General features: G+C 50.7%; 1 protein-coding gene across 1 annotated transcript in view; it reads left to right on the top strand.

Annotated features, from left to right (window-relative positions):
- The first annotated feature begins 8,712 nt into the window (after positions 1 to 8,712).
- LOC115653648 (myogenesis-regulating glycosidase-like) overlaps positions 8,713 to 10,677 on the top strand; it is a 31,863-nt gene continuing 29,898 nt past the window's right edge. Inside the window, exon 1 of the mRNA XM_030567150.1 lies at positions 8,713 to 8,787. The gene's annotated coding sequence lies outside the window, so the exon portion shown is untranslated. The remainder of the gene's footprint in view (positions 8,788 to 10,677) is intronic.

Below are 10,677 nucleotides of genomic sequence, written 5' to 3'. Positions count from 1 at the left end.
TTGGGTTATTTCTTTTATTTCTTATTGGCTTGTGGACTCCTCTGTGCTAACCTCAAATGCTTTTGTTTTGCTTGTAACCTTTAAGCTAAACCTCAAGAGACCTAGCTTGATGCTTAATTTTTGTAAGTGGGTTTTTTAAATCTAGTGTGACAGACCCAGGCCAGTGTGGTACAGGAGTCTGGTAGAAGGCAAATATACTGGTCACTGGGTGAGTAGTTTTCTGTTCCCTGAGTGACCAGAGCAGGGGCTGCACTAGAGTAATCAGGAACCTGCTAGAACCAATTCAGGCAGACAGGCTGATTAGATCACCTGCAGCCAATCAAGGCAGGCTAATCAGAGCACCTGGGTTTAAAAAGGAGCTCACTCCAGTCAGGTGAGGAGGAGCCAGAGGAGAGGAAGTGCGTGTGAGGAGCTGGGAGCAAGAGGCACAAGGAGCTGAGAGTGAGAGGCTGTGCTGCTGGAGGACTAAGGAGTACAAGCGTTATCAGACACCAGGAGGAAGGTCCTGTGGTGAGGATAAAGAAGGTGTTTGGAGGAGGCCATGGGGAAGTAGCCCAGGGAGTTGTAGCTGTCATGCAGCTGTTACAGGAGGCACTATAGACAGCTGCAATCCACAGGGCCCTGGGCTGGAACCCAGAGTAGAGGGTGGGCCTGGGTTCCCCCCAAACCTCCCAACTCCTGATCAGACACAGGAGAAGTTGACCCTGACTGTGGGGGAAGATTACTGAGGTGAGCAAATCTGCCAATAAGAGCAGGACCCACTGAGGTAGAGGAGGAACTTTGTCACACTAGCAAAAGCCTAAGTTCCAGATGTATTTTCTTTCTTTGTTTTTAATAAAATCTTTCATTTTTTAAGAAGAGGATTGGATTTTTGTGTCCCTAAGAGGTTTGTTCACATGTTGTTAAATTAGCTGGTGGCAACAGCTGATTTCCTTTGTTTTTCTTTCTCAGCTCTTCCCTGGAGGAGGAGGGAAAGGGCTTGAGGGTACCCCACAGGCAGGCATTCCCAAGTGCGCCTTCCTGGTTTCAAAGGGTGTTGGTTTTTTTTTGCATTTGGGTGGTGACAGCATCTATCCATCCAAGGTCAGAGAGAAGCTGTAACCCTGGGAGTTTAATACAAGCCTGGAGTGGCCAGTATTAATTTTTAGAATCCTTGCAGGCCCCTACCTTCTGCACTCAAAGTGCCAGAGCGGGAAACCAGCCTTGACACCACCCTATCTGGATTCAGCTCCAACTAATAGGCCTGACTGTTGCACCAACCATTAGGCCAAGACTGTCAGTCACTGACAGCACCTTTGGTGGCTTTCCGGCTTTCACATTTAAAGACGCATTCACTTGCTATGAAGAGTATTCATCTGACATAGCTGAAAGCGATTTGTGCATGTGCAGTTTATAGGAATAGAGCAGTATCTCTTGAGCAGACTAGTGGTGCTCACAATATGCTATGATTTAGAAGCCATCAGAAACCACCAAGGAGCCGGTGTATGTATGTTCCCAGGCCTTGGCTGTTTTGGTTATTTGGAATGCAGCCGTGTTGGTGTAGTTTCTTCATCCTGGATTTGTTGCATAAACAGCAAAAAACAAAGCAGTGTTGTAGCTTTTGTGCCTTATCGTTTTCCCTGGGCTGGGCAAAGGGCAGAGCTATATCTGTTTCCATAGGGCCTCTACATCCCAGCATAACAAAGGTGCATCCCTGCTCAGTGGTAAACAATTTTGCTACATTTGGTGCTGTGGGGCAGCCCACAGACCTGACTACAGGTCAGATTTCCATCTGCTGTGCTGCAGCCTCCGCTCCCTGCTGGAGAACATCCTATAAAGATGTTTATTCATTGTGGGTTTTCAGGGCCAGACTCCTGGCAACATCCAAGTGTTAATGTCCAGCAGGTACATTTCTAATGGCCACTGGCAGGCTTCTTCTGCATCTCCATCATGCTGCGTCCTATTGGACACCCTGTGTGAGCTATACGGGCTGTTAGCACTCGGGCAGCGTGTATGAGTGTGTGTTTACCTGGGGAGCAGGATACCCTCCTCCAGGAGCAGCTCAGGGAGACCAAACGGCAGTATGTGACTCTGCTGTGAAGCAACAGGGACAGTAAGTGTGTATCAGTGACCCTGGGAGCTCTATCCCCGCCACACCCACCTCACAGTGTGGCAGGCAGCATTATCAGCTTCTGGCCTGCTCCCACTGATGTCAATGTGAACAGAATCACAGCTTTTGGCAAAGGTTCTGATCCTGCAAGGTGCTGAAAGACCTTCATGCTCACTGAAGGCAAGATGGATCCTGGCAGCATCAGACCCTTAGACAGTCAGGTCTTCAGAGGACAGTCTTGTTACCATGCACACCTTTAGCACTACAGTCAGAACTAGTAACAACTTCCCTTGGGTGTGACCCACAGGCTGAGCCTGCTAGGTGCCCAGCACCAGCAATGCCCACATATTTTAACGGGAGTTGCAGGTGCTCTGCGCCTCTCCAGATCAGGTGCCTAATCTGCATATGTGTAATTTGCATCAATTTAAGTAAATTCACAACTATCAAAATTGCTTGTACAATGACGATGCCTATTGGCCATGAAGATCTCAGTCCTCGCCCAGGTTCCACACTTCATTAGGCAGCCACTAGCCAGGAAAACAGTCCTCCCTGGGGTGACCTGGACTGGGCTGGCTCCAGGCACCAGTAAAGCAAGCACGTGCCTGGGGCGGCACACATTAAGGGGCGGCATTCCACCCATTCTTGGGGAAGCTTTTTTTCTTTTTTTTGCTTGGGGTGGCAAAAATGGTAGAGCTGGCCCTGGACTGGACCTGGATATTGGTTTGCATTGCTGTATCACCTAGAAGACCCGGGCATGGACCAGACCCACATTATGCCAGGCCCCAAAGGGCTTTCAATTTAAGACAGGAGACAACAGAGAGATCCAGACAGACGGGGGAGAACAGGCAAAGAAGGAGACAATAGAGTCAGCACAACAGGCAGTGGTCTCAGCATTTCCTTCTGTCTCCAGGAATAGCTGGGTAGCAATTGATTGCTGATTGAACTTACCGGTCATTTACAAAACCCACAGCTGCCACTGATCAGCTCTGCCTACTCCAAGGTCAGATACAGGAAGGCTGTGGCAGAGCCAGAATTTGCCCATACAGTGCTTTAACCACAGATTACCCATCCTGTGATCACCACAGATTTGTTGCACACTCAGCTGCCCACTTCCTGTTGAGGAATCAATATTTCCATTTATAGGAATGACTGATGCCTGCAGAATGTTACAGCAAACTCCGTGCGCGCATGTTAATGTATTCAACAAGCTTGTTCTCTTACAAATTCTCTTTACGAACGCAAATAGGAACCCCTGCTCCACAGGGTCGCATGGACATGCCAGGAACCCGGGGGGGAAGAAATATTTTTAATAGTGTTCACACAATGTGTTGCCTGCACGGAAAATGGATTTAGCTATTGTGGAACTGGAACCTTGTATGAGAGGCAGCGTGGTCCAGTGGAGAGGGCAGCATGAAGCCTGTAATTGACACAAGAGTATTTTCAGGACAGTGTATCAAAAAGATATTTGTTCAAACATTTGTGCCACTACCCTCCCTACATTAAAGTCCCTCCTTCACTGCTTTGCAATGTTCAAGGAATGAACCGGTCCAATCCCTGGGCCAGATCCTCAGCTGACATAAATCAACATAGTTTCACAGAAGTCAATGGGCCAGGAGGTCTAAATTGGTGTAGCTGCTTTGGGATCACTGGGCCAGATCTTCAGCTGGTATAAATTGGCATAACTCAACTGGAGTCATTGGGCCAGATCCTCAGCTAGCCTAAAGCATCCCAGCTCCACTGACTTCGCGCCATTGACTCTGATGCTGATTGGCTAAAGATCTGACCCATTATAATGATCATTCTTCAAATCCCACTCTCGTGTATTCCCTCCTCAGGGTCCCACTGCATCCTGCCTCCTCTGTTTCTGGCTGGCAGATTGTAAGGTTTTTAGAGTAGGGACTGTCTTTATCTTTATATCATGGCCCCAGTGACATGAAGACCAATGCCTGCGCTTGCCTTTATGCACAGTATGGTTAATTCCATTGATCAGAGAGACTGTGCATGTCTTTGCAGGACTGGATCTGTGTACAGCACTGGGCACTCTGTTGGTATTCCAATAATAATAAAATAGAGGAAATCATACAACACATGCCCAGTCATTCTTAAAACTTTCCAGTTGATAAGGTCCCTGTGGGCAGACCCCTGAACCTCCATGAAACCTCCCACCACACACACCCTGCGTCAGTCTGTGTGGCTCAGGTGTTTTCCTGGGATTTGCCATATTTCCTATCCTTGGTGCAGGGAATACTGCAAATACCAGGGTGACGTGATCTAAGCCAAAACTGGAGACTGCTGCGTTGTATATGTGAGGCACCTGTATGTCCCATACTATTGGTGCAGAGCTCTGCCCATGAATCACATTGTCGGTACATCCCACGCAGCTAGCTATGAAAAAGGCACCAGTTCCACAGCGTTTCAAATGTGTTTTCAATGCAAGAAGCCTGTTGGTTTGGCTTGTCCAGGATCTGTGCACTGGCAGCCGCATTGGGATTATCTGGCACGTAAGCGGAAGTCGGGAGGGCGTTACTGTATCACCTGGAGCTCCATTTAGTCACTTGTCAGCGGCTCACCCCACAGCAGAACGGCCTTGTGGAGTGTACAGAGACATATAACAGGAGGCAGCCCTGTTGTGAAATTGGGTCTTCAGTCACTCCAGCGTATTTATACCAGGTCTGTTCCCATGCCTGTTGCTGCCCTGCCTTTCGATCTAGGTCAACTGGTTACACGGGGTAATGTTTAACTCAAGCTATCTGAGTTATTTGCACCTTTTCATCACTTCCCCAGGCCAGGGAGCAACCTCCCCTGCCTTCCTTCCTCTTTTATCGCTCCCTTCCAGACTCATCCGTATTGGATCTAGTCCTCGGGAAACAGACTGGCAGAGACATCAGTGGCTGAAGGCTGCATGTCTGTCTACAGATATGCTGACCAGGGCCACTTCTAAGCATGCTTGGTTAGGATGGTGCCTCCAAGCTTCATGTCCCTCTATCTGCACACAAGAACACTGAATTGGAAGATAGAACCAATGGAGTCCAAGCTTAAATGTGCCTTAATTTCAATACAAGGCAACATTGAGCTACAGACCCAGGCCTAGGGCACTAGGTCCTGGAGTCCTGGGATTACTTCAGAATCTCAGCTTTCCTGGGGGGCGGGGTTGGGGAACAGTTTCCAGCCCTAATGAGTGGGAGGAAATACTCAAAAATGTGATCTGGCTGCAGGGATGAAGGTAACTTAAAGGACTTACTGGTTCTCCAGAGTCCTGCGGAGGGGGAGGGGCCTCAACCGGAAGAGGCGTGGCATCTATCGGAAGAGGTGAGGCCTTTAAATCCAGGGGCTTTTAAATCAGGATTTAAAGGGCTCAGGAATTCGGCTGAAGCTAGGAGCCAGGTCCTTTAAATTAACCCCGGAGCTACCAGCTGCAGAGGCGGCTGGGAGCCGTGGGGTTTGGGCAGGGGTGAAAGTAATTTTCATTTCTTACCCATATGGTCCAATTGCAAACAACCCACCCACCTCTCCTACGTACTTCATGGATCCCTCCCATTGCATGACATAGATAGAGAAAATAAAGCTACTATTACTACTACCAGTACTGTCTGTAATAAAACTTTGCTATTGGAATAAGCCTGAAAAAGTGAAAACTCGCTGTCACATTTTTCTCTGTGCCTTCCCTCCTCCTGCTCCAGCCAGGCTGCCGATGTTAGGCTCTGCGCTTTCTCCCTGCCTGGCACTCAGCAGCTGCTGCAGAGGCTTCCCTCTAGCTTGCAGCAGGGAGACTGCCTCCTGCATAAGAATAGTTTAAACTCAGTTGTTCCCTGATGGTTCAGCCCCCAGGGTTAAGAGAGGTTTCTGGCATCTTTGTTAATTTCACTCCCAGTTGTTGGGTAGCGGGGGGGAAGCTGTGTGTGACCATGGCAGGGGCAGTTCTTTTCTGCCCCCTGGATGAGGGGATCTCCAATACTACTAAAATACAATAGTAGGGGCCGGTTGCTGGGGTCGGGGCAGTTGGCGGCAGGCTGCAGCTGCACTGTATATATGTGTATGTGTATGAATGTGTCACAAACAATGCAGCTGCAGCCTGCCACCGACCAGCAGCGACCTCAGAAACCGGCCCCTGTGGGCTGCTGCCTGCAGAGAGCCAGCAGGTGCCACTGGGCTGGGTCTGCCAAGGAGTAAGTAACCAAGGCAAAAACCACAGCCAGCCAGCCAGCCAGCCAGCCAGGGAGGGAGCCGGGGGAGAGCGGGGAGGAGGAGAGGAAGGGAAAGTCAGAGGTGAGTGAAGGACAACTGGAATAGCCTTCTTGAAATATACAAGATATTTAAAGACAGTTTTATCAATTTCAGCCTCTGCACTCTGCAGGGAGGACAAAACAAAAAGAGATCTGCCATTGCACCCACTGTCCTAAGGACATTTCAGGTGTTTAAATCAATACAGAAAGAGAGTGGATTGGAATGAAAACTACTATTTCTTTCAAAGGAGGCACAATAATTTCACTGAATATTCAGTTTTCCCCTCCAATTCCTTTGTGGTTTCGTCTATGGGGGCCATTTGCTTTCCCTGTAAATCTTTAGTTGCTTTAGCAAAATTACTTTGCCCAAAATAAATCCTAATCATCATGACACATCTTTCCACCATGTTCTCCATGTTTTTTGTGTTGTTTTTTTTAAAACAGTAACATTTCAAAGAGGATCTGCAAGCAGTTTGGACATCACAACCATGATCCTCTGCTGGGGAGGGAATGGGATAGATTTGAACTTGGAAATGGTTCCTGATTTTGATTGTGTTTAGAAGATCCCCTCATCCCGGGGGCAGAAAAGAACTGCCCCTGCCATGGTCACACGCACCCAACAACAACTGGGAGTGAAATTAACAAGGATGCCAGAAACAGCTCCTAACTCTGGGCACTGAACTGCACAGGGAACAGCTGAGTTTAAACTGTTTTATGCAGGCAGCAGCAGCAGGCATCTCAGCCAGTCTACTCCAAGCTAGAGCCTAGAGGAAAACCCCTGCTGGGGGAGTGGGGAGGAATTCAGAGCCTTGTCTGCAGCATGGCTGGAGGACAGGGAGGGAGGAGACGAGAAACCAATGTGACAGTGAGTTTTCCCCTTCCACCTGCTTTTATTAGCTCAGGATTTAAGCTGTGCAGCCAAATGCTTGTATTTGTTGTGTATATTACTAGGAGAGATCCCCTCATCCCCGGGGGCAGACAGGGACTGCCCCTGCCATGGTCAAACACACCCTCCCCTCCACCCCCTCCCCCAGCTACTGTGAGTGAAATTAACAAGGAGGCCAGAAACCTAGCCCTGGGAGCTGAACTATCAGGGAACAGCTGAGTTTAAACTATTCTTACGCAGGGAGCAGGCTTCTCTTTCCCTCCCTCAGTCAGTCTCCTTTTCTTACCGGTCCTCCGTACCAGCACCTACCAGCTTACTTTCACCTCTGTCTGGCTGTTACTGATGCTTGTGTCTGTAGAGAGCCTGGGACAATGGTTCTGGGAGGGGGAGCGTAACAGACACAGTGAAGGCTGCTGCAGTTTACAGGGAGTCAGACAGATCACCCTCAGAGGGGTGAATTGCCCCATTCATCTCTATGGGCTGATATCTCCAACGCCCATGGCTCTGGAGACCCTGCCAACCCCACCCCAACAGGTGACTCTGAGGCGAAAAGTACAGCAGCCCTCCCTGGTCAAGCAGAGTCACTTGGGCTGCTGGAGTAAGAGCTGTGAGGGTCCTTGCTGCCATTTCTGGAGAGGAGAAAGGGATCCCACGGCACTGCTGCAGCTCTTTGGGAGAAAAGGGGGAGGTCCGTGCCACCCTCCTGTGGGCTGGGCAGATGGGCCTCATATCACGGCCCTAAAATGTCCAGGGCCCAGAACGGGCGTCATCTGGCCCTGCCTGCAAATTCACTTCCCACACTCTGCTCTGCAGTGACCTCATCCTGCAGCTCTTCCACTTCCTCAACCAGACCCCGTCAAAGACTCACAACCACCTAGGCCTTTAGCTGCTACTAGAATGGCCGACTGTGTGCACCCTACCCCACCCCCTGCAGCAATGGCGGTGGCCGCCTGCTTCCAAAGCGCCTCCTGCGTGAGCTAAAGGAGAATCTCCCTTGGCTGTGAGCAGTAGAGGGCTTATGACACACAGCTGAGCAAGCTCTGCTGTCCTCCTACACAACGGCCCAGAGTACCCCCACTGCCCAGCGCTATAATCAGTTTGGCCTGGATTATTTCACTGGCCTAGCGCTGAGGGGGCTGGGACCCCCGGGGCTGCCTGATAAGCCTGGCTTGGGGCAGCTTCACTCCTCAGTGGGCTGTGGCCAGCCTGCCAAGCGGACAGAGGAGGCGAGGGACTCCACCCTGCAGGGAAGGCTCCTGCCCCAGCCCCAGGGCACTGGGCTGGCTGAAAGGCTCCGGCTCTGGGACATGGCAGCAGAAGACTGTGTCCAGCTCCGAGCACAGCGCACGCTGCAGCCCGGCCGCTTCCCAGGGCGCAGGACTACGCGCCCCAAGGCGCACCGCCCTCCCGGGCCCCTCCACTCCGGGCCTGCAAACTACATCTCCCAGCATCCCGCTGGCCCCACAGTGCCTCCCCCCACACACACACCTGAAGAGCCAATGAGGAACCAAGGAGCGCAGCCCCAAATGCCAGGCGGCGCTTCCTGCCCCAGTGACACCAGGGCGCGTTGGAGACGGTGCTGCGCCGCGGTGAGTTTCTGGGTCCGGGGGTGGCTGTGGGATCCAGGGCGCTCGCCTCTCCTAGGTCCCCTCCCTTGGCCAAAGGGGGCTGGGGAAAGGGGGAAACCCCATCCACATAAACAAGCGTCGCCCCCTCCCCGGCCACTGCTTTACCAGGCTGCGAGCCCCATCCCCGGCTGGGACAAGCCGCCTGTCGCCCCGCGCTGCCGCTTGCAGAGAGCCAGGCTGCAGGAGCTCAAGCCAGGGGTCTGTGCCATCTCCCCTCGGCGGGATCTGCCCCCCTGCCCCTCCATGTCCAGTGGGGCTAGGGTGGCACTTCTCCGGGGCTGGTTATTGCTTGCTCAGATCGAGGCGCCCTGTCTAGCTGCGTGCGTCGGAGACCTCTGCCTGCGGCCGCCTCCCCTCCAGAAATCATTGCAAAACAGACTAAATCCTGCCACTGCCCTGTAGGACTCGGGCGGGGAGTTCTGGTTCACCTCCCCGTGCGTTGTCAGCACCCTGCTGGCTGCCTGGCCGCTCCTTGGAGTTTTCTGGCTCGACCCCCGTGCACTGGAAGAAGCGGTTGGTTCTTTGGTTAATAGATAATGCACTTTACTTCTTCACGGACGAGCTTTGAATTCTGCGCCTGGGGAGTGAAGGGAGATTGGCTCCTTCACAATAGTGAATCAGAAAAATCATATGGAAAACGGTGCTTAGTAGGGTTGAGCCTGAAATAACGTCCGCTCTGGAGCTGGACTGGAGTTTACAGCTCAAACTGAGTTAGAAGATCCTCATGTGTGGGGACAATGGGATCTATAAACTAATGTAGTAACATTATTAATGGCGGGGAGCACTCATGTCATATGTCTTTTATGCAGGACTCTAGAATTAACAGCTTTTGGGCTCAGGGTTTGTCTGGACCTGTGTCTTGCCAGTTTAATTACTGTAATAACTTTTGATGGGTGGGATAGATATGCTACAGGGAAACCTCTAATACCTCAAGCCAAGCTGTCTCTTCCAGATGTGCCCTGTACCTCGCTTGTTATTAACCAGCTGTCATGCTAGGACTATAATTACGAGATAAGTGGCTATAAAACACACACATCAGCTGAAGGGTGGAAGGAGAGCAGAAACCCAGTTCACTGCCCTGCAATATACTTAATCTGGAGTTGAGAGAGTTAGCGGGATCTAGTTTGTTACTAGCTTTGCAATATTAGGGAACCCTTAATGGACCATTGAAAATACTAATGCCCGTGAGTTGCACTTGGATACCACAGAGATGGGAGCATATCTGGATAGTTGTGAGGTTCCCGTACGAAATAGCACATATGTGTGAATTTGAGGGGGGGGAGTTGAGTCTGCAATCTTGGTGTATAATCCTTCTGTTAAATGCTGGAGCTGTGCTAATTTTCCATGCAGCTATGACTGATAGCTAATCTTCTTTGGACCATAAACTCCTGAGGTCAGGGAATGTGCCCCCGCCTGTTTAGGCAGAGCAATGTGGCCTCCCAGCGCTATATATACATGTTTTGCAATTGCAACATTAGCTGGCAATGTGATTATGCAACAGTGAATGTTTGGCCTAAGAGTATCTGGCTTGTAGCTAATCACCTTGTCAGCAGGTGTAAGTGCTCCCTGGAGCTATGGAAGCTGGTGCTCTTTATGAGTCACAAGAATCTTTTTTTCCTCTTCCAATTTATTCTTCAGTTTTAAGGCTGCCTTTTTGTGCCATCTTGGCTCACAACCCAGCTCACGAGCCAGGAGACAGGTAGAAGCCAACCCAGGTCTCTAGATGAGTGGGAATAAGAGGACGGTATTCCTCATATCCACCCCAACTCCTTTATATGAGCAAGCTGCAGACCTGCCTGCGGAACTCTTTGGTGTCCCAGTGGGGATTTTAATGAGTCCTCAGCATCTCGA

This window comes from Gopherus evgoodei, chromosome 6 (genome assembly GCF_007399415.2).
Source record: "Gopherus evgoodei ecotype Sinaloan lineage chromosome 6, rGopEvg1_v1.p, whole genome shotgun sequence".
In the NCBI taxonomy this organism is placed as follows: domain Eukaryota; kingdom Metazoa; phylum Chordata; order Testudines; family Testudinidae; genus Gopherus; species Gopherus evgoodei.
The sequence above is the reverse complement of the archived record's forward strand: the minus strand, read 5'-3'. Positions and strand labels throughout refer to the sequence as shown.